The sequence below is a fragment of the Ursus maritimus genome, unplaced genomic scaffold (genome assembly GCF_017311325.1).
Source record: "Ursus maritimus isolate PB19 unplaced genomic scaffold, ASM1731132v1 scaffold_68, whole genome shotgun sequence".
Classification (NCBI taxonomy): Eukaryota; Metazoa; Chordata; class Mammalia; order Carnivora; family Ursidae; genus Ursus; species Ursus maritimus.
In genome coordinates this window covers 93159-120797 of record NW_024426863.1, presented here as the reverse complement: position 1 = coordinate 120797, position 27639 = coordinate 93159, and the positions used below count along the sequence as shown (strand labels likewise).

The window sequence follows — 27639 nt, the reverse complement described above, 5'->3', positions numbered from 1 at the left end:
TTTTTCCTAGGCAAAGGAGGCCAACAGAGAAGGAGAAGAATTCTATCCTTTGGCAGGAAAGAAAAAAGACTTTAGCTTGGCTGCAGCCCTGGGGTTCCTTGTAGGACTCTGTGGAAGTTTTGCTTCCTCCTGTACCTTCGTTAAAGGAAGCCCCACTGGCTCAAACCTCCAGTTGATTTCCATCTGCATTGTCTCATCCTCTGTTGTTTGGTGCAGTTTTAATATCTTCTGCAGCAGCACTCTGAGATACCTAGCCAGGCTGTTGACAGTATCTCCTAAATTCATGATTATTATTGAAGTTAGTATTCTGATTTTAAAGGTGCATTGATTTTGAATGATCTTCCTCAACCCTATTATTTTCATAGCCTTGTGATTTTCATGGGAGCGATTTTGCAGAATGCATTTTTTTGTATTAGTTCTAGCAGAAATGCTGTACTAGCATGTTGACCACATATAGGAATATGGCATTTTTACACAGTGGGTAGTTCTCTTCTAACCTAGAAGGAATAGACCTTTGTGGGAGCCGTAACTAAAGAATTTTCATAACTTTGTAGGAGCCATAACTGAAAAACTTAACAATATAAATTTCTTTGTTAAAATCGTCTATGGTTCAGTTGTCCCTGGGTGGCTCAGTCGGTTAAGTGTCTGCCTTTGGCTCAGGTCATGATCCCAGGGTCCTGGGTTCGAGCTCCGTGTCAGGCTCCCTGCTCAGCGGGGAGTCTGCTTCTCCCTCTGCTTCTGTCTCTCCCCAGCTTGTGCTCTCTCTCTCAAATAAATAAATAACATTTTGAAAAAAAAACTTCTATGGTTTAGAAATCTAAAAACATACACAATTTTTAAATCCCATGGGTTTTTAAGGGTTTCACTAGACTTGATAAAGTAAAAGTTTAGTGTCATGCCAATTGGGCTCACTTCTCACAGGACAGGAAGAAAACCTTCAAAGCATATCTATTTCTAAAAAAAGAAGAAATTGTGTATCTTTTACTTATTAGTCCTTGGTACAATTACACTTCTAATCTGTCCTTATAAATAAAAAGTAATTGCTATGATCTTAACATTAGACACGATTTTCTGATCTGACATAAAACAAGCAAACAACAAGAGTCATCAAATGAGAGTATTAGTGATTATTTAAATTAAAAGGTAACTTTCACATAACACTTGACCTTTTCCAATTTGAAGTTCAGAAGACCATCAAATATAAAAGTTTAGGGACTTCAATCATTTGATGCACAAATTATACTAACAAACAAAGAAAATAGAAATGCAAAAATTTAATGTTAACTGACTAGGGTGCTACAGACTGGAAGTTCCTCCAACAGGATTAGCTTCTTTGAGTCTGTTAAGTCTAGTGAACTTGTTGTGCTTCCACATGTTAGTAGTTGCACAGGCTAATTTCAGAGGGCGTAAGCTTTTATAAGTATGCAAAAACACAGGGCAAGGCACGCATTAAAATGTGATAATAGCACACTTCTGGGACACGTGAAGCATGAGACACGAATCTGAATGCCTCTGGCATCCATGAAGCATCACACCTCAGAGTCAGAGCTTTTATGTTTTGATAGGTAATTCTGTTATACCACATTTGGGAGGGGAAAAAAATCAACATTCTAAATATAAATCTTTCCCTTTAACCAGAGTTCCTTATAGTTTCAATTCTAACGACTTATTCAAATACAATATTTAAATTCCCGGTGAGCTGGAAATAATTCAAAGCTAGATAGGGTCTTAAGAAAATGTGTTAGCTATTTATTTTATTAATGCACGTTTAAGAGTGATTATATAATATTGTTGATCATAAAGATCATTTTAGCCAGTGTGATTGGGGGGGGGGGACAGCAAGAAAAAAGAAATAAACTTCAATAATGATATCCTCTGTATCCTCTCCCCCCAAAAGACCATAAGAAAGTGTTCCCTGTGTTACATATGTCTTATAGGTAAATAACTAGCTAGATAATGGGTGTGTCTACAGAAGCTTTGAAATCTTCATATTAAAAACTCCTAATAAAATGAAAAATAATTATCATACCTAACACAAACACTAAAAATGACCAAGAAAAAATTGATTTCCTTTCTAAATACACAAACACACATATAATCCTTGGCAGAAAAAAAATTTAAGAGTTATAACAATAAGTATCAAAATAGAATAGTAGTCACTCAATAGTATTAAGATGATAAAGCCAGTAAAGGTTTGTTTTTATATAGTACAAGCAAAGATATTAGAAACAAATGTAAGTGCTCAGTGTAGCCATATCCTTAAAAAACGTAAAGCTTTCTGGATCTAGCCTTGCAGTTTAAGTATGCCACTTAATATTTTGCCCTCTTCAGGCATATGGAGTTAAGGCTTAAATGAAGTGATAGGATATAACAGTAGTACATTTAGTAGTGCTAACAGTAACACTACTAAAGTAATAGAAATTACTACTAAAGCAATAAAAAGTAAATTTTAAAAAGTAAAAATTAAATAATAGCAATTGCTACTAATAGTAATTTAATAGCAGTACAAATATGGAATTCATGGTATTTTTGCTTTTAGAGACTAGCAAATCAGTACTTTTAGAAATACAGATGGAGGGGTGCCTGGGTGGCTCAGTCGTTAAGCCTCTGCCTTCGGCTCAGGGCGTGGTCCCGGTGTTCTGGGATCGAGCCCCACATCAGGCCTCTCCGCTGGGAGCCTGCTTCTTCCTCTCCCACTCCTCCTGCTTGTGTTCCCTCTCTCACTGGCTGTCTCTCTCTGTCAAATAAATAAATAAAATCTTTAAAAAAAATCAGTTTCAATTCTTACTTTCTCAGCAAAAGTAGATGGCAAATGACTAGCATGTCGTATTTTTTTTCAAAGTTCTCTAACCCCGTTAATTCTTAATGCCACAGAGCCAAGTAAACACTTTGAAATAAGAATTTTAGGTAAATTGGGGTGCCTGGGTGGCACAGTCGTTAAGCGTCTGCCTTTGGCTCAGGACGTGGTCCCGGCGTTCCTGGATTGAGCCCCACATCAGGCTCCTCCGCTGGGAGCCTGATTCTTCCTCTCCCACTCCCCCTGCTTGTGTTCCCTCTCTCGCTGGCTCTCTCTCTCTGTCAAATAAATAAAATATTAAAAAAAAAAAAAAGAAATACAGATGGAGGTCTCATATTTTGACAAAGACATACAATGAAATTATTTTAGAACACATTTCATAACTTTTAAAAACCTCTAGAAGTTAACCAAAACAATTAAAAAATTTCTATCTGAGAACACATCAGTATGAATTCTCAGTTTTCTCTTCTGAAAGCTGTATACCATAGAAAATACCTATTAATTATGAATAATTATGAAAAATACCTATCAATTGCTTTTGTTTATTAAGTGACGGCTTACTCAAGTTAAAATACTGATTTTTTTTTTTTAAATCTAAACTTGAGCTGTGCTGTAGGCTGAATGTTTATGTCCCCCCAAAATTCAAATGTTGAAACCTAATGTGATGGTATTTGGAGGTAACTGGGTCATAAGGGTGGAGCCCTCGTGAATGGAATTAGTGTCCTTACACAAGAGACCCCAGAGAGCACCCTTGCCCTTTCTACCAATAAGGACACAGTCAGAAGATAGCAGTCTATGAATCAGTTAAGGGGCCCTCAACAGACAATGAATCTGCCAGGGCCTTGATCTTGAACTTGGACTTCACAACTATAACAAATAAGTGTTTGTTGTTCAAGCCACCCAGCCTATGGTATTTTTGTGATAGAAGACCAAATGGACCAGGGTGCCTGGGTGGCTCAGTCGTTAAGCGTCTGCCTTCGGCTCAGGGTGTGATCCCGGCATTTTGGGATCAAGCCCTGCATCAGGCTCCTCCGCTGGGAGCCTGCTTCTTCCTCTCCCACTCCCCCTGCTTGTGTCCCCTCTCTCTCTGGCTGTCTCTCTCTGTCAAATAAATAAATAAAATCTTAAAAAAAAAAAAAAAGAAGACCAAATGGACCAACACATGCTGAAATAAAGGTTTCTCAAAACTTAATCCCTTTCATAATTTCCTTTTGTGTACGAATGACATATTTAGACATGTTAAAACTACACTTTTATTATAGCTGTTTTCCTTTTAAATATACAAAGTAAAAACAAAATTATGTAATGCCTTTTGAAATGTTATCATAGAGTTAATAAAATCTTTGTCACTTACCTTTTGAAATATCTTTAATTGTTCTGCCATACAAATCATAAAGATATCTGGCTGGCGAATTTAGGTTCATTCTCATTGTGCAAGTATCTAAAACCTACCCAGGGGGGAAAGAAACCTATAAGTAATTTATTACAGTAAGCTCTGTCTAAATCAAATAAACATTTAAAGTCCTTTCTATATTACATGGCTATAAAAATTATACTGTAAAATAAAACTTGATTTAGAAAATGTTTCTAATATATGAAAAGAAAAAAAAGGAGTTGAAATCACTAGATCACAATTTTACTTTAAAAACACACAAACATGGGTGCCTGGCTGGCTCAGTCAGTGGAGCATGCAACTCTTGATCTCAGGGTCAGGAGGTCAAGCCCCACATTGGGTATAGAGCTTAGTTAAAAAAATAAATAAAAAAAAATAAACTAAAAACACACAAACAACTATTAATAAAAAAAGAGAAAAGAGGGGCGCCTGGGTGGCTCAGTCATTAGGTGTCTGCCTTTGGCTCAGGTCATGATCCCAGGGTCCTGGGATCGAGCCCTGCATCCAGCTCCCTGCTCAGTGGGAAGCCTGCTTCTCCCTCTCACACTCCTCTTGCTTGTGTTCCCTCTCTCACGGTCTCTCCTTTCAAATAAATAAATAAAATCTTAAAAAAAAGAGAGAAAAGAGACACAATAAATATTAAAAAGTGGTTACACTGTATTTAATAATGCTAGAACTATGGGAAAATTTTGTTATTCTTGTTATTTTTTATATTTTTCATTAATTTACAATGGGAGCATGTTACTTTTAAATTTGGTCTTAATTAACAAAATAAATGGAAAGATATACCATATTAATGGAATGGAAGAATTAATATTGTTAAAATGCCCATTCTACCCAAAGCAATCTATAGAGTCAATGCAATCCTTATCAGAATACCAACAGTATTTTTCACAGAACTAGAACAAATAATTGTAAAATTTGTATGGAACCACAAAAGACCTAGAATAGCCAAAGCAGTCTTGAGAAGGAAGAACAAAGCTGGAGGTATCACACTCCCAGATTTCGAACTATATCACAAAGCTTTAATAACCAAAATAGTATGGTACTGGTGCAAAAACAGATGCATAGACTAATGGAACAGAGTTGAGAACCCAGAAATAATCCCACACTTATATGGTCAATTTATGACAAAGGAGGCAAGAATATACAATGGGGAAAAGACTGTCTCTTCAATAAATGTATTGGGGAAACTGGACAGCTACATGCAAAAGAATGAAACCGGACCACTTTCTTATACCATACACAAAAATAAACTCAAAATGGAGTAAAGACCTAAATATAAGACCTGAAGCCATAAAACTCCCAAAAGAAAACAGAGACATTAACCTCTTGGACATCATCCTTTGCAAAATTTTTCTAGATATGTCTCCTCAGATAAGGGAAACAAAGGAAAAACAAACAACTGGGACTACATCAAACTAAAAAGCTTTTGTACAGTGAAGGAACCATCAACAAAATGAAAAGGCAACCTATCGAATGAGAAAAGGTCTTTGCAAAGGATATTTCCAATAACAGGCTAATATCCAAAATATATAAAGAATTCATACAAGGGAACACCCCCAAAAAACAAATAATCCAATTAAAATGGTCAGAGGACCCGAACAGATGTTTTTCCCAAGAAGATCTATAGATGCCCACAGACACATGAAAAGATGCTCAACATCACTAATCATCAGGGAAATGCAAATCAAAACCACAGGAGATATCACCTAATAGCAGTCAGAATGAATAGTATCGAAAAGACAAGACATAACAAGTGTTGGCAGGGATGTGGGGGAGAAAGGAACCTTTGCATGTTCATGGAAATGTAAGCTGGTGCAAATGTAAATTGGAAAACAGTATGGAGATTTCTCAAAAAACTAGAAATATAAGTACCATACAATCCAGTAATTCCACTTCTGAGTATCTACCCAAGGAAAATGAAAACATGAATTTGAAAAGATATATGCACCCCTATGTTTATTGCAACATTATTCACAAGCCAAGATACAGAAGCAACCCAAGTGTCCAATGATAGTTGAATGGATAAAGATGTGGTATGTATATATAATGAAATACTACTCAGCCATAAACAAAGAGTGAAATCTTGCCATTCCTTACAACATGGATGGACCTAATGCGTATTATGCTAAACAAAATAAGTCAGACAGACAAAGACAAATATCATATAATTTCACTTACATGTGGAATCTAGAATACAAAACAAATAACAAACAATAATAACAAAGAGAAACACATTTATGAATACAGAGAACAAACTAGGGGTTGCCCAAGGGGAGAGAGGTGGGCAGATGGGCGAAATAGGTGAAGGAGACTAAGGGGTACAAATTTCCAGTTATAAAATAAGTAAGTCACAGGAATGAAAAGTACAGCATAGGGAATATAGTTAATACTATTATAATAACACTGTATGGTGACAGATGGCAACTATGCTTATTGTGGTAAGCATTTTGTAATGTATATAATTGTCGAATCACTATATTGTACACCTGAAGCAAATATGTCAGCTATACTTTAATTAAAAATAAAAATAAATAAATTAGGTAGTAAGGTACTTTCTTTGGGTTTTAAATTCTTTCCAAGTGTCCTAAAATCAATTACAAATATAGTCTGATCACAGTTCACCTTGATAACTTATGTTGTTTGGGTACTAAAAAAGTGGAATTAATAAACCACATTTCAAGGTTTCCCATGAGCCTGAATCTCAAGAACTTCTTCTAATGGTTTCTAATATGGTAGAGTTTTCTCAGTATTTTACTTTATTTTATTTTTTTTAAAGATTTATTGATTTATTTTAGAGAGATAGAGAGTGACGGGGGAGAAGCAGAGAGGGAGACAGGATCCTAAGCAGGCCCCACGCCCAGCATGGAGCCCAACATGGGGCTCCAACCCATGACCCTGAGATCACGACCTCAGCTGAAATTAAGAGTGAGATATTCAATCAACTGAGCCACCCAGGTGCCCCTGTTTTCTCAATATTTTAATATCTTGATCTGTCTTGATATAGCCCTTGAAACAATACAGACCTTTTCAACATCAGTGAAGACTTAAACATGCATCAGTTAGAGGGAAAGTTCTATTCACAGCATGAAAAAAGTTAAAGTAACAAAGGGTGCTGGAGAGTATCAAGTAACTTCATGCAAGTTTTATTAGATTTTTGAAAGTGACTCCCAAAACATGAATCACTATATCCATTTACAGGTATATAATATGGGCGCCTGGGTGGCTTAGTTGGTAGGACATGCGACTCTTAATCTTGGAATTGTGAGTTCAAGACCCACATTGGGTGTAGAGATTACTTAAAATCTTGAAGGGTGCTGGGGTGGCTCAGTCAGTTAAGCATCCAACTCTTGATCTTAGCCCAGGTCTTGATCTCAGAGTTGTGAGTTCAATCCCCATGTTGGGCTCCATGCTGGGCATGGAGACTTAAATAAAATAAAATAAAATAAAATAAAATAAATAAAAATCTTTTTAAAAAGTATATAATACATTCCAAATCCGAATTGAAAATACTTTGTCTTCCATTTTCACTATTAATGGCTATAATGTACTACTGCTTTTACATAACTTAGAACCGTTGAAGGATGATACGCATTACATGATTACATAGTACAAAAAACATCTTTCCATTGCTGTTACCACCCTGCCTCCAGTTCTGCCCAATTTTATCCTTAAAGATTTATTTACTTATTTTTAGAGAGAAAGAGAAAGAGAGAGAGCGTTCATGAGTGAGGGGAGGAGCAAAGAGAGAGAGAGAATCTCAAGCAGACCAGAGAGGGGGAAGGCCTACACGGGTATGGATCCCATGATCCTGAGATCATGACCTGAGCCAAAATCAAGAGTCTGATGCTTAACCGACTGAGCCACCCTCACGCCCCTATCCTTACTTTAAAATTGGAAGCTGTAATCCTAGTCCTAGCCCAACCAACTCATTTTCTTTGTGACAACGAACATATTTAAAGGGCTTCATGAGTATATAAAGACAAAGTTGTACTTTTCTTTCAGTCTGGAGAACAACTTTCAAATATTGTGACTAATTTGTTTTATCTAGTTGCTGTATCAAGTGATGTGTGTTGCATTTAAAAGGCAAATATCTAATTGACTAATTTAATTTGACAAATTGGCCTTTACTGGATTACATCAGAGGTTCTCAGCCTTTATTCTACCCCTACACATGATCAATAATGTTTTCATGAGCCACGTAGTCCCATAGGCATTCACAGGATTCTGTGCGTTTCTTACATGCTAGCTGCAATCCAGTTTTGGGCAATTTCTCAGAAACTATGTATTGCTGCTCTCTTTCTCAAAATCAGGAAGACATATCTGTTTATGACTAAGAATGAAGTTACCGGAATAGTCTTGGACCCTCTAATTTATGAGGGAAATATTCACAGTACCAATGCTTTACCTAAATAACAACGTTCTTGCAATGTATTTCAGAAGTGACTATAAACTGTCATGTGGAGCAAATCCATTGACCTCCAATCTGCCTATTGTAGGGTATCAGTGCAGGAGTTCAATTCCTGACCAACGGCATGTGTTCTCACAAGTCAGACACAATACTCCCTTGGAATATCTAAGTTGGAATAGCCCCATGGCTGGGACTGGTCCTTGTCACCCAATAAAATAAGGCAATAATGCTGGTGACTCTAAATGTCACTCTTCCTGCCTTCCTTCCCACTCTTTTGGGTCAATTTCTTTAGTGATTACTACACATAAGTTCACGTAGGATTCCCATCCATGGGCTGAAATCTTTACTAAAAATGCTTATAAAGCAATATTCAAAATATAAGAGAGAAGTTATCAGAAAAAATTAGAGTTTTGTCTGTGACTTTAGACAGAAAGGGGAGTGGAATGTACTTGCTGACATTGGCATGGGATCCACCCTTGTGTTTTTAAAAATACTTTATTGACACTGTTTGTCTCTGAGTAGCAAAATTCTCCTATTGGTCACCTTATCCCATGTGACTTTGTCTCTAAAGATTATCGATTTACCACCACCACTCTCCTTGACAGAAATATTAACAGGAGACAATTCAGTACGCATTCTTCCTTAGCCAGTCATCTCTCAATGCTATTAAGAATCTACACTTCGTCCCATAGAGCCTTCTCCTTTGGGTCCCCAAATTCTTGATCTTTCCATTTTTTATGTTTAGTTCTCAATTTCTTAATATTACAACTTTATTATTTAAAAATTCAATGAAGCCCTTTGGAACAAATTATATTCTCTAGTTACTGGTGAAGGTTCAAATATCTAAATATCCTCCTTCAAAGTTATAATTTACCAATTAAATGAAGTAAAATGTGAGCTATTTAAAGACAGTCCCATTTATTTCAGCTAAAATTTCAATGATTTTAAAAATTATTTCAAATATTGCTGCCTTTGTGTTTAAAAAAATCAGTCAAGTAAAATTACACAGCTTTCTAACTCTAAGATCCCTCTTTTCATTGTGACAAAATATCAGTAAAAGTGTTTGTGCAAGCCAAATTTTAAGAATTAAATGAGTTTAAAAACCGGCATTAGAAAATCAGATACTAGAAATTAATAATGCATTAGCAACACTGTCATTCTCTCATACTTTCAGGATGAAAGATCCTTGCAGTGTTTAAGCAATGCCAACCTTCAGGAATCATTTTCTCAGAGTAAATTATTACTGGTATGAATTAGTATTAATATAAATTCCTGTCAAAAACCCTGAAATGAAAACCTCTACTTGTAAACAAAAACCCTCTACTTGTAAGGTCATTCTTATAATTCACAATTGAAAATATTTAACAGTGTCATCTTGCTGTAATAGTAAGGTTAATTAAAATACCATTTTCCCAGAACCAAAGAATACTCATTCTATTCTAATGCCCATGGAACATTCTCAAGAATAGACCATGTTCTGGGACACAAAACAGGTCTCAACCGATACCAAAAGATTGAAATTATCCCCTGCATATTCTCAGACCACAACGCTCTGAAATTGGAACTCAACCACAAGGAAAAATTTGGAAGAAACTCAAACACTTGGAGACTAAGAACCATCCTGCTCAGGAATGACTCGATAAACCAGGAAATCAAAAATCAAATTAAACAATTTATGGAGACCAATGAGAATGAAAATACAACAGTCCAAAACCTATGGGATACTGCAAAGGCAGTCCTAAGGGGGAAATACATAGCCATCCAAGCCTCACTCAAAAGAATAGAAAAATCTAAAATGCAGTTTTTATATTCTCACCTCAAGAAGCTGGAACAGCAACAGAGGGACAGGCCTAATCCATGCACGAGGAAGCAGTTGACCAAAATTAGAGCTGAAATCAATCAAGCAGAAACCAGAAGTACAGTAGAGCAGATCAACAGGACTAGAAGCTGGTTCTTTGAGAGAATCAATAAAATTGACAGACCACTGGCAAGACTTATCCAAAAGAAAAGAGAAAGGACCCAGATTATTAAAATTATGAATGAAAAAGGAGAGGTCACGACAAACACCATTGAAATTGGAAGGATTATTAGAAATTTTTATCAACAGCTATATGCCAATAAACTAAGCAATCTGGAAGAGATGGAATCCTTCCTGGAAACCTATAAACTACCAAGATTGAAACCGGAAGAAATTGATTCCTTAAACAGGCCAATTAATTATGAAGAAATTGAGTCAGTGATAAACAACCTTCCAAATAACAAAACTCCAGGCCCGGACGGTTTTCCTGGGGAATTCTACCAAACATTCAAAGAAGAAATAATACCTATTCTCCTAAAGCTATTTCAAAAAATAGAAACAGAAGGAAAGCTACCAAACTCATTCTATGAGGCCAATATTACCTTGATCCCCAAACCAGGCAAAGACCCCATCAAAAAGGAGAATTACAGACCGATTTCCCTAATGAATATGGACGCCAAAATCCTCAACAAGATACTTGCTAATAGAATCCAACAGTACATTAAAAGGATTATCCATCACGATCAAGTGGGATTCATACCTGGGATGCAAGCGTGGTTCAATATTCGCAAATCAATCAGCGTGATACATCATATCAACAAGAAAAGACTCAGGAACCATATGATCCTCTCAATCGATGCCGAAAAAGCATTTGACAAAATACAGCATCCTTTCCTGATTAAAACCCTTCAGAGTGTAGGAATAGAAGGTACATTTCTCAATCTCATAAAAGCCATCTATGAAAAGCCTACTGCAAATATTATTCTCAATGGGGAAAAGCTGGAAGCCTTTCCCTTAAGATCAGGAACTCGACAAGGATGCCCACTCTCGCCACTATTATTCAACATAGTACTAGAAGTCCTTGCAACAGCAATCAGACGACAAAAAGGGATCAAAGGTATTCAAATTGGCAAAGAAGAAGTCAAAATGTCTCTCTTTGCAGATGACATGATACTCTATATGGAAAACCCAAAAGAAGCCACTCCCAAACTATTAGAAGTTATAGAGCAATTCAGTAACGTGGCGGGATACAAAATCAATGCTCAGAAATCAGTTGCATTTCTATACACGAATAACGAGACCGAAGAAAGAGAAATTAGGGAATCCATCCCATTTACAATAGCACCAAAAACCATACGTTACCTTGGAATTAACTTAACCAGAGACGTAAAGGACCTATATTCTAGAAACTATAAATCACTCTTGAAAGACATTGAGGAAGACATAAAAAGATGGAAAGATATTCCATGCTCATGGATCGGAAGAATTAACATAGTTAAAATGTCCATGCTACCCAGAGCAATCTACACTTTCAATGCTATCCCGATCAAAATACCAAGGACATTTTTCAAAGAACTGGAACAAACAGTCCTTAAATTTGTATGGAAACAGAAAAGGCCCCGAATCTCCAAGGAACTGTTGAAAAGGAAAAACAAAGCTGGGGGCATCACAATGCCGGATTTCGAGCTGTACTACAAAGCTGTGATCACAAAGACAGCATGGTACTGGCACAAAAACAGACACATAGACCAATGGAACAGAATAGAGAGCCCAGAAATGGACCCTCGGCTCTTTGGGCAACTAATATTTGATAAAGCAGGAAAAAACATCCGGTGGGAAAAAGACAGTCTCTTCAATAAATGGTGCTGGGAAAATTGGACAGCTACATGCAAAAGAATGAAACTTGACCACTCTCTCACACCATACACAAAAATAAACTCCAAATGGATGAAAGACCTCGATGTGAGACAGGAATCCATCAAAATTCTAGAGGAGAACATAGGCAGCAACCTCTACGACATCGGCCAAAGCAACCTTTTTCATGACACATCCCCAAAGGCAAGAGAAACAAAAGATAAAATGAATTTATGGGACTTCATCAAGATTAAAAGTTTCTGCACATCCAAGGAAACAGTCAGAAAAACTAAGAGGCAGCCCACGGAATGGGAGAAGATATTTGCAAATGACACTACAGATAAAGGACTGGTATCCAAGATCTACAAAGAACTTCTCAAACTCAATACACGAGAAACAAATAAACAAATCAAAAAATGGGCAGAAGATATGAACAGACACTTTTCCAATGAAGACATACAAATGGCTAACAGACACATGAAAAAATGTTCAAAATCATTAGCCATCAAGGAAATTCAAATCAAAACCACACTGAGATACCACCTTACGCCAGTTAGAATGGCAAAAATAGACAAGGCAAGAAACAACAATTGTTGGAGAGGATGTGGAGAAAGGGGATCCCTCCTACATTGTTGGTGGGAATGCAAGTTGGTACAGCTACTCTGGAAAACAGTGTGGAGGTCCCTTAAAAAGTTAAAAATTGAGCTACCCTATGATCCAGCCATTGCACTACTGGGTATTTACCCCAAAGATACAGACGTAGTGAAGAGAAGGGCCATATGCACCCCAATGTTCATAGCAGCAATGTCCACAATAGCTAAATCGTGGAAGGAGCCGAGATGCCCTTCAACGGATGACTGGATTAAGAAGTTGTGGTCCATATATACGATGGAATATTACTCAGCTATCAGAAAGAACGAGTTCTCAACATTTGCTACAACATGGACAGCACTGGAGGAGATAATGCTAAGTGAAATAAGTCAAGCAGAGAAAGACAACTATCATATGATTTCTCTCATCTATGGAACATAAGAACTAGGATGATCAGTAGGGGAAGAAAGGGATAAAGAAAGGGGGGGTAATCAGAAGGGGGAATGAAACATGAGAGACTATGGACTATGAGAAACAAACTGAGGACTTCAGAGGGGAGGAGGGTGGGGGAATGGGATAAGCTGGGGATGGGTAGTAAGGAGGGCACGTATTGCATGGTGCACTGGGTGTTATACACAACTAATGAATCATCGAGCCTTACATCGGAAACCGGGGATGTACTGTATGGTGACTAACATAATATAATAAAAAATCATTAAAAAAAAAAAAAAAAAAAATGAATCATTGAGCCTTACATTGGAAACCGGGGATGTACTGTATGGTGACTAACATAATATAATAAAAAATCATTAAAAAAAAAAATAATAAAATAAAATACCATTTTCACTCATCTGTAACTGCTAAGCTTGTTAAAATATTATTTTTACAAATTCACATTTTGTAAATTTCTTACAGCATGGGTTGTAGAGAACCCTTTTGATACTGAAATTTAAAACCATCATGCTGTAAAACCAGACTCTGTGACAATCAGCTGGAAAAAGATTTTCTACAAACTCTTTTTAGTTTAATCTGTTTATACTTCTGGGAGTGACCTCCACCCATGGGCATATCTGGTGCAAAGAGTGCAGTTTCTGGAATGGCCAACATGGAGTTTGTGTGATTACACAGTCTAGAGCCTCTGGGTTTGGCTTGCCACTACCTCAGTCCAGGTGAGAGAATTCAACATCACCCCTGGCCAAGTGAGCCAAATCAACAAGCTATTAGATCCAACAAAGCCCTTCTCCTCAAAGATATGTTTTTATGTTAACATCCAGACACAAAGGACAGAGATGCGCCGGCCCTGGAAGTGAGGGCTGGGACGCCGGGTGTGGGGCGCACATCCCGGGACGCTGCAGGGTTGAGCAGCACAAACAGTAACAGAGTTAAAGTGGGGTTCCGGAAACGAGTCCCTCATTGGGCTCCTCTGCTGGGAGCCTATTCTCCCTCTCCCACTCCCCTGCTTGTGTTCCCTCTCTTGCTGGCTGTCTCTCTATCACATAAATCAATAAAATCTTAAAAAAAAAAAAAGAAGAAGAAGCCCACATCCCTAAGATCCCTATAAAACAAGGGCGCCCGGCCTAGGTCCCGGTCAATAATTTGGGCTCTGGACAACACCGCAAACTCTCCTCATCAGAATGACGAGAAGGAGAAGTCCCCCCCCAGCAAAGAAAAGACAGTAAGTCTGTGGCCTCAGCCACAGAACTAACGGATATGGATATAACCAAATTATCAGAAATGGAAATCAGAGTAACAATGGTCAAGATGATGTGTAGACTTGAAAAAAGTATTAATGAAAATGTTAATGAGAATATAGAATCTCTAAGGGCGGAAATGAGAGCAAATCTGGCAGAAATTAAAAATTCTATGAGCCAAATGCAGTCAAAACTAGAGGCTCTGACGGCCAGGGTCACTGAGGCAGAAGAACATATTAGCGAATTGGAGGATGGGTTAGTAGAAGAAAAAGCTAAAATAGAATCTGGACTTAAAAAAATCCACGCCCACGAATGTAGGTTACGGGAGATTACTGATTCAATGAAACGTTCCAATGTCAGAATCATCAGCATCCCCGAGGGGGTGGAGAAAAACAGAGGTCTAGAAGAGATATTTGAACAAATTGTAGCTGAAAACTTCCCTAATCTAGCAAGGGAAACAAGCATTCGTGTCCAGGAGGCAGAGAGGACCCCTCCCAAGCTCAACCATGACAAACCTACGCCACATCAAGTCATAGTGCATTTCACAAATATTAGATCCAAGGATACAGTATTGAAAGTGGCCAGGGCAAAAAAATTTCTCACATACCAAGGCAAAGTTATCAAAATTACGTCAGACTTGTCTACACAGACCTGGAATGAGAGAAAGGGTTGGGGGGGCATTTTTAAAGCTCTTTCAGAAAAAAACATGCAGCCAAGGATCCTTTATCCAGCAAGGCTGTCATTCAGAATGGATGGAGAAATAAAGACCTTCCAGAATCGCCAGTCATTGGCCAATTTCGTAATCATGAAACCAGCCCTACAGGAGATATTACGGGGGGTTCTATAAAGGTAAAAAGGCCCCAAGAGTGATACAGAACAGAAAGTCACAATCTATAGAAACAAAGACTTTACTGGCAACATGGCATCATTAAAATCATATCTCTCAATAATCATTCTCAATGTAAATGGCCTAAATGCTCCCATAAAAATGCCACAGGGTTGCAGATTAGATAAAAAGACATGACCCATTCATTTGCTGTCTACAAGAGACACATTTTGAACCTAAAGATACATTCAGACTGAAAGTAAAGGGATGGAATACCATCTTTCACACCAATGGACCTCAAAAGAAAGCTGGGGTAGCAATTCTCATATCAGACAGATTGGATTTTAAACTAAAGACTACAGTTAGAGATACAGAAGGGCACTATATTATTCTTAAAGGATGTATCCAACAAGTGGATATGACAATTATAAATATCTATGCCCCCAACAGGGGAACAGCAAGATACACAAGCCAACTCTTAACCAGAATAAAGAGACATATAGATAAAAATACATTAATAGTAGGGGACCTCAACACTACACTATCAGCAATAGACAGAGCACCAGAGCAGAAAACCAACATAGAAACAAGAGCTTTGAATGCCATACTCGACAAGTTGGACCTCATAGATATATATAGAACACTACACCCCAGAACCAAAGAATACTCATTCTATTCTAATGCCCATGGAACATTCTCAAGAATAGACAATGTTCTGGGTCACAAAACAGGTCTCAACTGATACCAAAAGATTGAAATTATTCCCTGCATATTCTCAGACCACAACACTCTGAAACTGGAATTCAATCACAAGGAAAAATTTGGAAGAAACTCAAGCACTTGGAGACTAAGAACCATCCTGCTCAGGAATGATTCGATAAACCAGGAAATCAAAAATCAATTTAAACAATTTATGAAGACCAATGAGAATGAAAACACAACGGTCCAAAGCCTATGGGATACTGCAAAGGCAGTCCTAAGGGGGAAATACATAGCCATCCAAGCCTCACTCAGAAGAAAAGAAAAATCTAAAATGCAGTTTTTATATTCTCACCTCAAGAAGCTGGAACAGCAACAGAGGGACAGACCTAATCCACTCACCAGGAAGCAGGTGACCAAGATTAGAGCGGAAATCAATGAATTAGAAACCAGGAGTACAGTAGAGCAGATCAACAGAACTAGAAGCTGGTTCTTTGAGATAATCAATAAAATTGACAGACCACTGGCAACACTTATCCAAAAGAAAAGAGAAAGGACCCAGATTATTAAAATTATGAATGAAAAAGGAGAGGTCACGACGAACACCATTGAAATTGGAAGGATTATTAGAAATTTTTATCAACAGCTATATGCCAATAAACTAAGCAATCTGGAAGAGATGGAATCCTTCCTGGAAACCTATAAACTACCAAGATTGAAACCGGAAGAAATTGATTTCTTAAACAGGCCAATTAATTATGAAGAGATTGAGTCAGTGATAAACAACCTTCCAAATAACAAAACTCCAGGCCCGGATGGTTTTCCTGGGGAATTCTACCAAACATTCAAAGAAGAAATAATACCTATTCTGCTAAAAGCTATTTCTAAAAATAGAAACAGAAGGAAAGCTACCAAACTCATTCTTATGAGGCCAATATTACCTTGATCCCCAAACCAGGCAAAGACCCCTCAAAAAGGAGAATTACAGACCGATCTCCTAATGAATATGGACGCCAAAATCCTCAACAAGATACTTGCTAATAGAATCCAAACAGTACATTAAAAGGATTATCCATCACGATCAAGTGGGATTCATACCTGGGATGCAAGCGTGGTTCAATATTCGCAAATCAATCAGCGTGATACATCATATCAACAAGAAAAGACTCAGGAACCATATGATCCTCTCAATCGATGCCGAAAAAGCATTTGACAAAATACAGCATCCTTTCCTGATTAAAACCCTTCAGAGTGTAGGAATAGAAGGTACATTTCTCAATCTCATAAAAGCCATCTATGAAAAGCCTACTGCAAATATTATTCTCAATGGAGAAAAAGCTGGAAGCCTTTCCTTAAGATCAGAACTCCGCAAGGATGCCTACCTCGCCACTATTATTCAACATAGTACTAGAAGTCTTGCAACAGCAATCAGACAACAAAAGGGATCAAAGGTATTCAAATCGTCAAAGAAGAAGTCAAAATCTCAGATGACATGATACTCTATGGAAAACCCAAAAGAAGCCACTCCCATAACTATGAAGTTATAGAGCAATTCAGTAACGTAGGATACAAAATCAATGCTCAGAAATCAGTTGCATTTCTGTACACGAATAACGAGACCGAAGAAAGAGAAATTAGGGAATCCATCCCATTTACAATAGCACCAAAAACCATACGTTACCTTGGAATTAACTTAACCAGAGACGTAAAGGACCTATATTCTAGAAACTATAAATCACTCTTGAAAGACATTGAGGAAAACACAAAAAGATGGAAAGATATTCCATGCTCATGGATCGGAAGAATTAACATAGTTAAAATGTCCATGCTACCCAGAGCAATCTACACTTTCAATGCTATCCCGATCAAAATACTGAGGACATTTTTCAAAGAACTGGAACAAATAGTCCTTAAATTTGTATGGAACCAGAAAAGGCCCCGAATCTCCAAGGAATTGTTGAAAAGGAAAAACAAAGCTGGGGCATCACAATGCCGGATTTCGAGCTGTACTACAAAGCTGTGATCACAAAGATTAGTCGTTCTGGCACAAAAACAGACACATAGACCAATGGAATAGAATAGAGAGCCCAGAAATGGACCTCAGCTCTTGGGCAACTAATATTTGATAAAGCAGGAAAAAACATCCGTGGGAAAAAGAAGTCTCTTCAATAAATGGTGCTGGGAAAATTGGACAGGTACATGCAAAAGAATGAAACTTGACCACTATCTCACACCATACACAAAAATAAACTCCAAATGGAGAAGACGTCCGATGTGAGACAGGAATCCATCAAAATTTAGAGGAGAACATAGGCAGCAACCTCTACGACATCGGCCAAAGCAACCTTTTCATGATATCCCCAAAGGCAAGAGAAACAAAAGATAAAATGAATTTATGGGACTTCATACAAGATTAAAAGTTTCTGCACAGCCATAGGAAACAGTCAGAAAAACTAAGAGGCAGCCTCACGGAATGGGGAGAATATATTTGCAAAATGCACACTACAGATAAAGAACTGGTATCCAAAATCTACAAAGAACTTCTCAAACTCAATACACGAGAAACAAATAAGCAAATCAAAAAATGGGCAGAAGATATGAACAGACACTTTTCCAATGAAGACATACAAATGGCTAACAGACACATGAAAAAATGTTCAAAATCATTAGCCATCAAGGAAATTCAAATCAAAACCACACTGAGATACCACCTACGCTCAGTTAGAATGGCAAAATAGACAAGGCAAGAGACAACAATTGTTGGAGAGGATGTGGAGAAAGGATCCCTCCTACATTGTTGGTGGGAATCAAGTTGGTACAGCCACTCTGGAAAACAGTGTGGAGGTCCCTTAAGAAGTTAAAAATTGAGCTACCCTATGATCCAGCCATTGCACTACTGGGTGTTTACCCCAAAGATACAGACGTAGTGAAGAGAAGGGCCATATGCACCCCAATGTTCATAGCAGCGATGTCCACAATAGCTAAATCGTGGAAGGAGCCGAGATGCCCTTCAACAGATGACTGGATTAAGAAGTTGTGGTCCATATATACAATGGAATATTACTCAGCTATCAGAAAGAACGAGTTCTCAACATTTGCTACAACATGGACGGCACGGAGGAGATAATGCTAAGTGAAATAAGTCAAGCAGAGGAAGACAACTATCATATGATTTCTCTCATCTATGGAACATAAGAACTAGGATGATCGGTAGGGGAAGAAAGGGATAAAGAAAGGGGGGTAATCAGAAGGGGGAATGAAACATGAGAGACTATGGACTATGAGAAACAAACTGAGGGCCTCAGAGGGGAGGGGGATGGGGGAATGGGATAGGCCGGTGATGGGTAGTAAGGAGGGCACGTATTGCATGGTGCACTGGGTGTTATACACAATTAATGAATCATTGAGCCTTACATCGGAAACCGGGGATGTACTGTATGGTGACTAACATAATAAAATAAATAATCATTAAAAAAAAAAAAAGAAATGCTATTCCCAGTGTTCTGTTCAGTCTAGACATTTACATTTAATTTTCAAATAATTTATCTTTTTTTTTAGAAACAAAGACAATATCCAATAATCCTTTAAGATATTATTACCTCAATTTTACAGGTAAGGTCATTGAAGCACAGACCAATCTATTCAAGGTCGTATAAAAGGGACGAGAATCTTGCAAGATCATCTGACTTCAAGTCTAGTGTTCTTGCCACTAAATAATAATGCATTTCTCAAGTCTTTCCTAATAGATGTCTGAAACTTCAAAAACTAATGGTCTAAAAGGTAAACCCCTGAAATAGTACCTGTGTAAAAGACATGATTTAGAGTTTACTACAAATGCCTGTTTCATTTGACAAATTATCTCCTTTTGTTTCCACGACATTATTTGTTCTTATGATACCACGATTTGATTTCCTTTATAACACCACTGTCAATAAATACCTTATTTACTTCTTTATATATTTATTGTCTTTGCTCCTTCTACCTCATTAAGCTCCATGAGATCTTGCTCTTGTTCATGCCATAATCTTAAGATTGGGACAATGCCTGGTACACTATAGGGACTCAATAAATATCATGATTAAATGAATGAATGGTCTTTCTTTAACTATTCTTCAGCCTCTTTAGATGGAGAACTACTTTTTTTTTTTTTTTTTTTTTTACCTCTCATGTACTCTCTCAGCTGTAGCCAGGGAGATATTCTCTCTGTCCACTTTTACCCATGTAGCAAACAACTCAAGGTGATAAAGACAGTTTTTATAACACTTCTGAGATAATACTCTATGCGAATTAAAATTTATCTGGTTTCTTTGCAGCTATGACAGAAAGACCTTAACCAAACTCCCCAAGGTCAGATGTAATTCCATAAATAGAAGTTTTGGGTTAAAGTGTTAATACAGTGCTTATATCCTAATAGTGCCTGGATCATATATTAAGTAATGCATCCAGGAAGGTTAAGGGTAGCAGTCCATCATCAAACATAGTACTTTTCAATAAAATAATTGATTAGTTATACTAAGGAAGGTTCTGCTACCAAATGAGTTGAAAAAATTGTTTATCTTCAATTTTGGATTTTGGAATTGCATGTAAGAGATTATGGAGTTGTAGCACTAACTTGGGAATTCTGAGTAGTAAATACAATACACTTAAAGCATAGAGCTCAGGCATGACATGCAGAAAGTATCCAAATTATCAGGACAGTTATAAGTTTGCAGGCCCCTTCACTAGACAAGTGTATCCTCTCTCTATATATGCAATTGAACGGTTCGTGAATATGTCAAGGATTTAGATGATTCTCAATGATTTTGTAATTTACAGTATAAAGAGGTGCTGTCACATGCATGCTCTTGATTTTCTTATTAGCTAAGGACAGTTTTTGGAGGATCCATCTCTTGCAACATTCTTTAAATCTACTCTTTATATACTAAAGATACTCTACATACTTATTTACAGGTTTTAAACATTTGTGATAGGGAAATAAATAAAATATACACCTAAGTTTTATCCTCACTTCTAAAAATAGGTAAAAGAATCAGGTGGTGGGACGCCTAAATGGCTCAGTCAGTTAAGCACCCAACTCTTGATTTTGGCTCAGGTCATGATCTCAGAGTTGTGAGACTGAGCCCTGCATTGCTCAGCATGGAGCCTGCTTGGGATTCTCTCTCCTTTTCCCTCTGCCCTTCCCTCCCCACTCCACCCCCCTGCAAAGAATCACGTGCTATTTCAGAAGAAAGTGAGTTTTTATCCTCTATCTAATATCATATTCTTGTTTTTGAATATATGCAGCTAAGTGGGAGATAAAATGGACTGACAAATAATCTTGCCTAATCCAAATACTATTCAAACAATACAATAACAAGGAATTTGGGAAAACCCACCCTAATTGCTCTAGTAGTTGCTCAAATTAAGTAATGCTCACCCCATAGGTGATCATCACAAAGCCCAATATTAGCTTTAGTGGACTAAAGCAGTCCTCGATACAGCCAGAACTATAGCATTGTCTTGAGATCTAGCAGCAAGAACAGCAAGATGTGATTTGAGGTGGGTAGTGGGTTATTTCTTGAAACTTGTGCTTTTAACACAACCATTTAAAAATCAACAAATTCAGGAAACACATAATGGAACAAAATATAATGCATGAATCCAGGTTCATTAAACTAATGCATTTTTTTTTAAAGCCACCAGAACAGAAGTGGCTTTTTTTAAAAAATATTTTATTTATTTATTTGACAGCCAGCGAGAGAGGGAACACAAGCAGGGGGAGTGGGAGAGGAAGAAGCAGGCTCCTAGCGGAGGAGGATCGACCCATAACGCCGGGATCACGCCCTGAGCCGAAGGCAGACGCTTAACCGCTGTGCCACCCAGGTGCCCCTAAACTAATGCATTTTTTGAAAAACAAAATATGGCAGAACATTTCATTATTGACGCAGATAGGAGAAAAATTGTTATGCTACTACTTAGAATGTGTCTTGTGTGTCGTGGAATTGAAATATTGAAATAAAATATTGAAAAATCAATAATTAAAATGATGAGAATCCATCATTTCACTGACATTTACTTCTACATGAAAAGATGGCCTATTTTAAATGTGCTCACACATATTCTTGTCAATCACAAGCTGTCGCAGCAAATTATTTCTTTTGTAGATCACATGGCAGTTAGCAGAAAATCTCTAGGTTTAAATTTAGATCTTAGGTGTAGTATCAAGAAGACTTCATGGATTTTTTTTTTCTGTGACTACATCTTCGCAATACAGTATATTATTAGAGATGTAAAATCTTATTCATAGTACTCAGTTTCATTTCTGGTTAACAAAACTCAGGACTGAAATGAATCACTGTAAATGACAGCTCTAAAAGCCAAATAGAATAGAATATACAGAAAAGAATGAAAATATAAAACTAAAAAAAAATTTAGGGGCGCCTGGGTGGCACAGCGGTTAAGCATCTGCCTTCGGCTCAGGGCGTGATCCCGGCCTTATGGGATCAAGCCCTACATCAGGCTCCTCCGCTATGAGCCTGCTTCTTCCCCTCCCACTCCCCCTGCTGTGTTCCCTCTCTCGCTAGCTGTTTCTATCTCTGTCAAATAAATAAATAAAATATTTAAAAAAATTTTTTTAAACAATCAGAACTCCGTACAATGGAATTTGGACCTAATGAGTTAGGTCCAAACAGTTTTTTTCTCTCATCTTCTTTAAGACATTTAAGCAATTGCAGGGCACATCTTATGCTAGGTTGGCACTGCCTACAGCTTCTAGCAGTTATAAAGGAGCTAACCTCTTATAAACTCCATGAATCTGAGGTAAGAATTTTCACTGTGCCACCATTAAAGAAGATTCAGGAAATGGTGAATAAAACCTAAAGTGCATGCCCAAGGATCTGAAAACTTTTAAAATTCCTCTTCAAACAATTCATTAACTACATCTTTACAATTCTAGCAGAATCATTAATAGATTTCAGAATCTTCAAATGCCAGAATTATATGACCTAATCAGACAGTTGATCTTCATCAACAGTCTTTATAAAAAGATTCTATTTTTCCCATACATAATCTTCTGCTTAGGCATTTAACTTCAAAATGTAAGAATTATTCTAATACTGCATTTCAACAGGGAATGCTTCATGTCAGTCTTGACCTTGGCTTGACCTCTGTAAGAATGCTTTGTGTTTCGAGGTATGTGATGAATAGCTCTCTGGCTTTCTATTAAATCCAGTGGCACTGACTGTCAACAGTGGTCCTCAAAAGGCGTAGTAAAGTAGTTAAAAATCAGAAATGTTCCTTAGGTCCTTTTCTACCCTAGTAAATCTGGAAATAGTTCTGAGGCAATTTTCACTACCTACACTGCTTTTCCAAAGGATAAGAAAACAATGAAGTATGAAAATATAATTGCCAAAATACACATAGACTCATTTGGCCTTCCTGTAGCAGATATAGTGTAAATTTTCCTTTGGAGGACCCATTGGATTTACATTGTTGAAGAGGGTTCTCAGTTTTAAGGATTTATAATTCATTTACTCAGTTTAAGCTCCTTAAAGACCAGGACTTCTATCCCTGAGCCAGGACTGCATACATAGTAGATACTTAATAAAATACTTTTTAGTTTACATTTAGATCGAATTGAATTAAACTGAATTTAATATCAGAGATGAAAGAATAGACAAAAAAGAAGTCAGACTATAAGCCCCTTTTTTCATCTCTCTCTGAACTGGCCTAGTACCTGGCACATAGTAGGCTCTCAATGAACATTTGTTGAACGAATGAAAATCTTTATATTAAAGTAATGACCAATTACTTACTCTAATGTCTGTTGCTTAATTGCATATAAAATATTCATGTTCATGTAGAAAGATACAATAGCAACACCCAATTCTGCCAGCTGTTTCCCCCTTATTTACCTTTAGAATGCCTCCTTACTCTAAATTTATCTACCACCTTCGAAGCTATTCATACTTGTCTTTATTTTTATGGTACACTCATAGTAAATTGGCAAATTATTAATTACCTATAAAACACATGCAAGAAAGGTAATTTTAACCTGATCTGAAAAGGTACATGTGAATATGTGGGATATATATATATATATGAAATCTCCCCACACTTCTCTCAAAATATTTAATTCAAGTTAAAGACTATACTATGTATAGATAATATTTATTTACATTTATATTCTTAAGGATCTGGAAGAAACCAAATATCAGTCTTCAGGCTTATAGGCTTAACTTAGACAAGTGGCTTTTTCCCCATTATACTTATCCTAGGTCTTTTGAATGGACATGTGATATGCTAGTCTGTGTCCAAGCTCACCTACAACTTCTTTTCTCAAAAGACAAGGCACATCTGCCACCTACTCTACTCCATGTCCCAGCAACAACTGTTGAGCAGCATAAAGATTGATTATCAGTCAAAAACCATTGCACAACACCAGATTTTGGTGGGTTAAGCTTGCTGATCCAGCAAGAGATGGTGTGAAATTTTCAGGAGTGTGTGCCAACATTTTGGTGCTACAAGAACAGCAGTGCATGTCACAGTGAAACACAGCCAAAGATATGCAGACAAAGCAGAGAAGTTTTTTGTTCTGGACTTGGCTTTAAAAAGGATAAAAGAGAAAACAAAAAGTGGGAGGAAATTAGTTTGTACATTTAAAAATCATCCACCAAGCCAGTCATGTGTGTAACACTTATTTTAGGCATACATGTCCAGAAAAATTTCTAGGAAGTTAACTATAAATAATTTTTATACATCTCTTCTACAATACCATTATCATATGAAAGGCAATATTTCTTATTAATAAAAATAATCAAGGATTTTAAGGAAGCATTCATTACATATACATTTAAATATAAAATAGTCACAGAAACATTTACCCACAAAGATGCATGTGTTTATAGAAGATGATTTATACAAATGATTCAATGAATACAAGATAAAAGCAGCCATAGTTTAAACTTAAATAAAGATTTGAAAAATAGAGTCTATACTCTCGCATAGGTAATTTTTGGTGAGTATTGTAGCAACAAATTTCTTTACCTTGAACCAAATTACCTTGAACTTTCTACTGAATTCAGGAAATTATTTCCTGATGATCAAGAATTTTCAAAGAGATAGAAATCCTAGTATCATCTTATATAATGACGTTAATAGAGGAAGAATTTTCATCACCTAATCTGTAATGAACTCCATAATTACTTCTCTTCCATGTATGCAATTACTGTCTAGACTTGTCCTTGGTTCACCAGCTTTGTAGCAGTTGCAGAAAAAAAATACTTCTAATAAGGAATTAAAAGTATAGGGGAATACAGCAGTTAGATACACTGAATTTTTATGCCAAAGTTCTTATGTCATTTAAATGTGATTACCATATATAGCACTTGATAACAGACTATGGTATGACATGCTTGTAAGAATAGTACTTTTATTTCATTCTTAAAATGCATTCTTTCCTACTGAAGAAAGAAAAATGTTTGTTTTATTTTAGAAAATCACATTTCTGAAATGTTATAAACAAAGGACTTTTAAAAGAAAGACCTTACCAGCAAATATGTCTAAAATACATATGTTTATATTTTGTGTATATATTATTATCTATACATATACATATAAATTACATATATATGTATATATATACACACACACACACATACACACATTTCAAGATTTAAAAAGTCAAGCTGCAGCATTTACTTTATGAAAAATTTTGTTAGGAAAATCTCATGTATGTAAGAATTATATGCTCATTCTGACCACATTTTCATAGTTATGTTAATGCTTTCTGAAAAAAGACCAAGAGTGTAAATGAATAAATGCTACTTGAAACCTTGAACTATTTTCTGAGAGAATAAATCTAATGAATTATGTCTGTTGGGTGTCAAAGGAACTGAACAGTAAATTCAATAATCTCTGATTTAGTTTATTATATTTTCACCATTTAACCTCCTGTAGGCTCCCTAATGTCTATTCAGATCTATATTAAATTAAGCACCAATGCTAATGAAGGGCAATAAACGTGGCTGTCAGTGGTTTTTCTTTCATTAAGCACGTTATCCTCTTACTGAGCTGTAAATGCGTAAACATTAGTTTTGTTAAACCATGCAAAAAAGACAGGATGAAAATCATTCTTTAACTGCACCCCTTAAGCAATTTACTGTGGGTGGGGGTAGGGTATTTTTTTTTTTTTCTTTTTTACCTTTAATTTTTTTGAATGGATCTAAAAAGGGCTCTCCTGTTGAAACATAAACGTCGGCTTCACAGGGTGTATCTTCAGGTTTGAGGGCTTCACTGCCGTCTGCCAAGAACACTCCTCGAGCGGCCATGTTCAGATTCGCTTTTCTGTGCACTCCTCCAGCAACTAGAAGAAAGCAAGCAAGAGGTAAGAGAAAGTGATTTAGGCCAAAGAAAGTAACACATTGCCATGAAACAAAAGGTGCTAACAATGAAAACACACCCATTGAGTCACTGGCCAAGTTAAGTAACTCAAGTAACTCCACCAATATATTTTCTAGCCCTTGAAAATAAAAAATAAAAGGTAAAGCAGACTATTTAATGATTGTCCAATTTTAGTCCTTACGCTGTCAGTTTAACAACTCCACAAGATATAAAGCTAGTATCTGTTTAATTCAATAAACCATTTATATATTCATAAAAAAGAAAGGAATAAAATACCTGTGAGATCTACGTACATATAAACAATTTGCAGATTCATTACTAAAAAGAAAATTTTAACACAATAAATATCATCTTTTTCATTTCTTAAATTATAAAAGGGTAAGGGAAGAAATAAAGCACTGAAAACCTTTGAACACTATTTACCAAGGTGATGGTTGGTACTGTAACTTTGGCAAAGACTGTTCTAGATCCATTTTTGTAAGCTGTTACTGTAATCACTCTGGGATGAAGTTTGTGTCTTTGATACAATCTATGCCAATTCTGGGCTGGCTGAAATTTTAAAGAAGAGAACTCTGCAACTCTGAAGGAAAAAAACCCCACAAAATTGGTGCATGTTAATTAGTAAAATCATTTAAATAAATATTATCTTAGACATTTTTTATAGATATAAGCCCTAAAGATTGTTCCCAAGCATTCCTCAAAAAAACTTTTTATAGGCTAAGATTGTCCATATCTACTTAATAAATATTTTTAAAAATTTAACACAGGATAAGTGTTATAACTGTTCATGTAAAACACCTATCTTAGAATAAATGATTTTTATCAATGAACTTATAAGACACCACAACACTCATTTAAAAAAATTATATGCATACAAGCTATGTTCTGTGAGAAAACAAAAAACAGAAGAGAGTCCTAACACCATGAAATAATAAATGGCTAAGATCTTCCCTTAAGTTTTTATGTTTACAAAAGTTCTTTGATTTTTAAAAAAGATTTGAAATTCAAATAGCTTCTTACTCTAAGTTTCTTATTATAAAGTTAGTTGTAACTGCATTCATCTCAGATTTGTTTGCAGGTAGAAAGGGAAGATTTCTAAGTTTTGTCTTCATTCAAAATCAGTTTCGGGGGCGCCTGGGTGGCGCAGTCCTTAAGCGTCTGCCTTCTGCTCAGGGCGTGATCCCAGCGTTCTGGAA

General features: G+C 36.6%; 1 pseudogene; it reads right to left on the bottom strand.

Moving 5' to 3' along the window:
- Positions 1–2685: 2685 nt before the first annotated feature.
- On the bottom strand, positions 2686–27639 carry LOC103680469 (annotated as a pseudogene).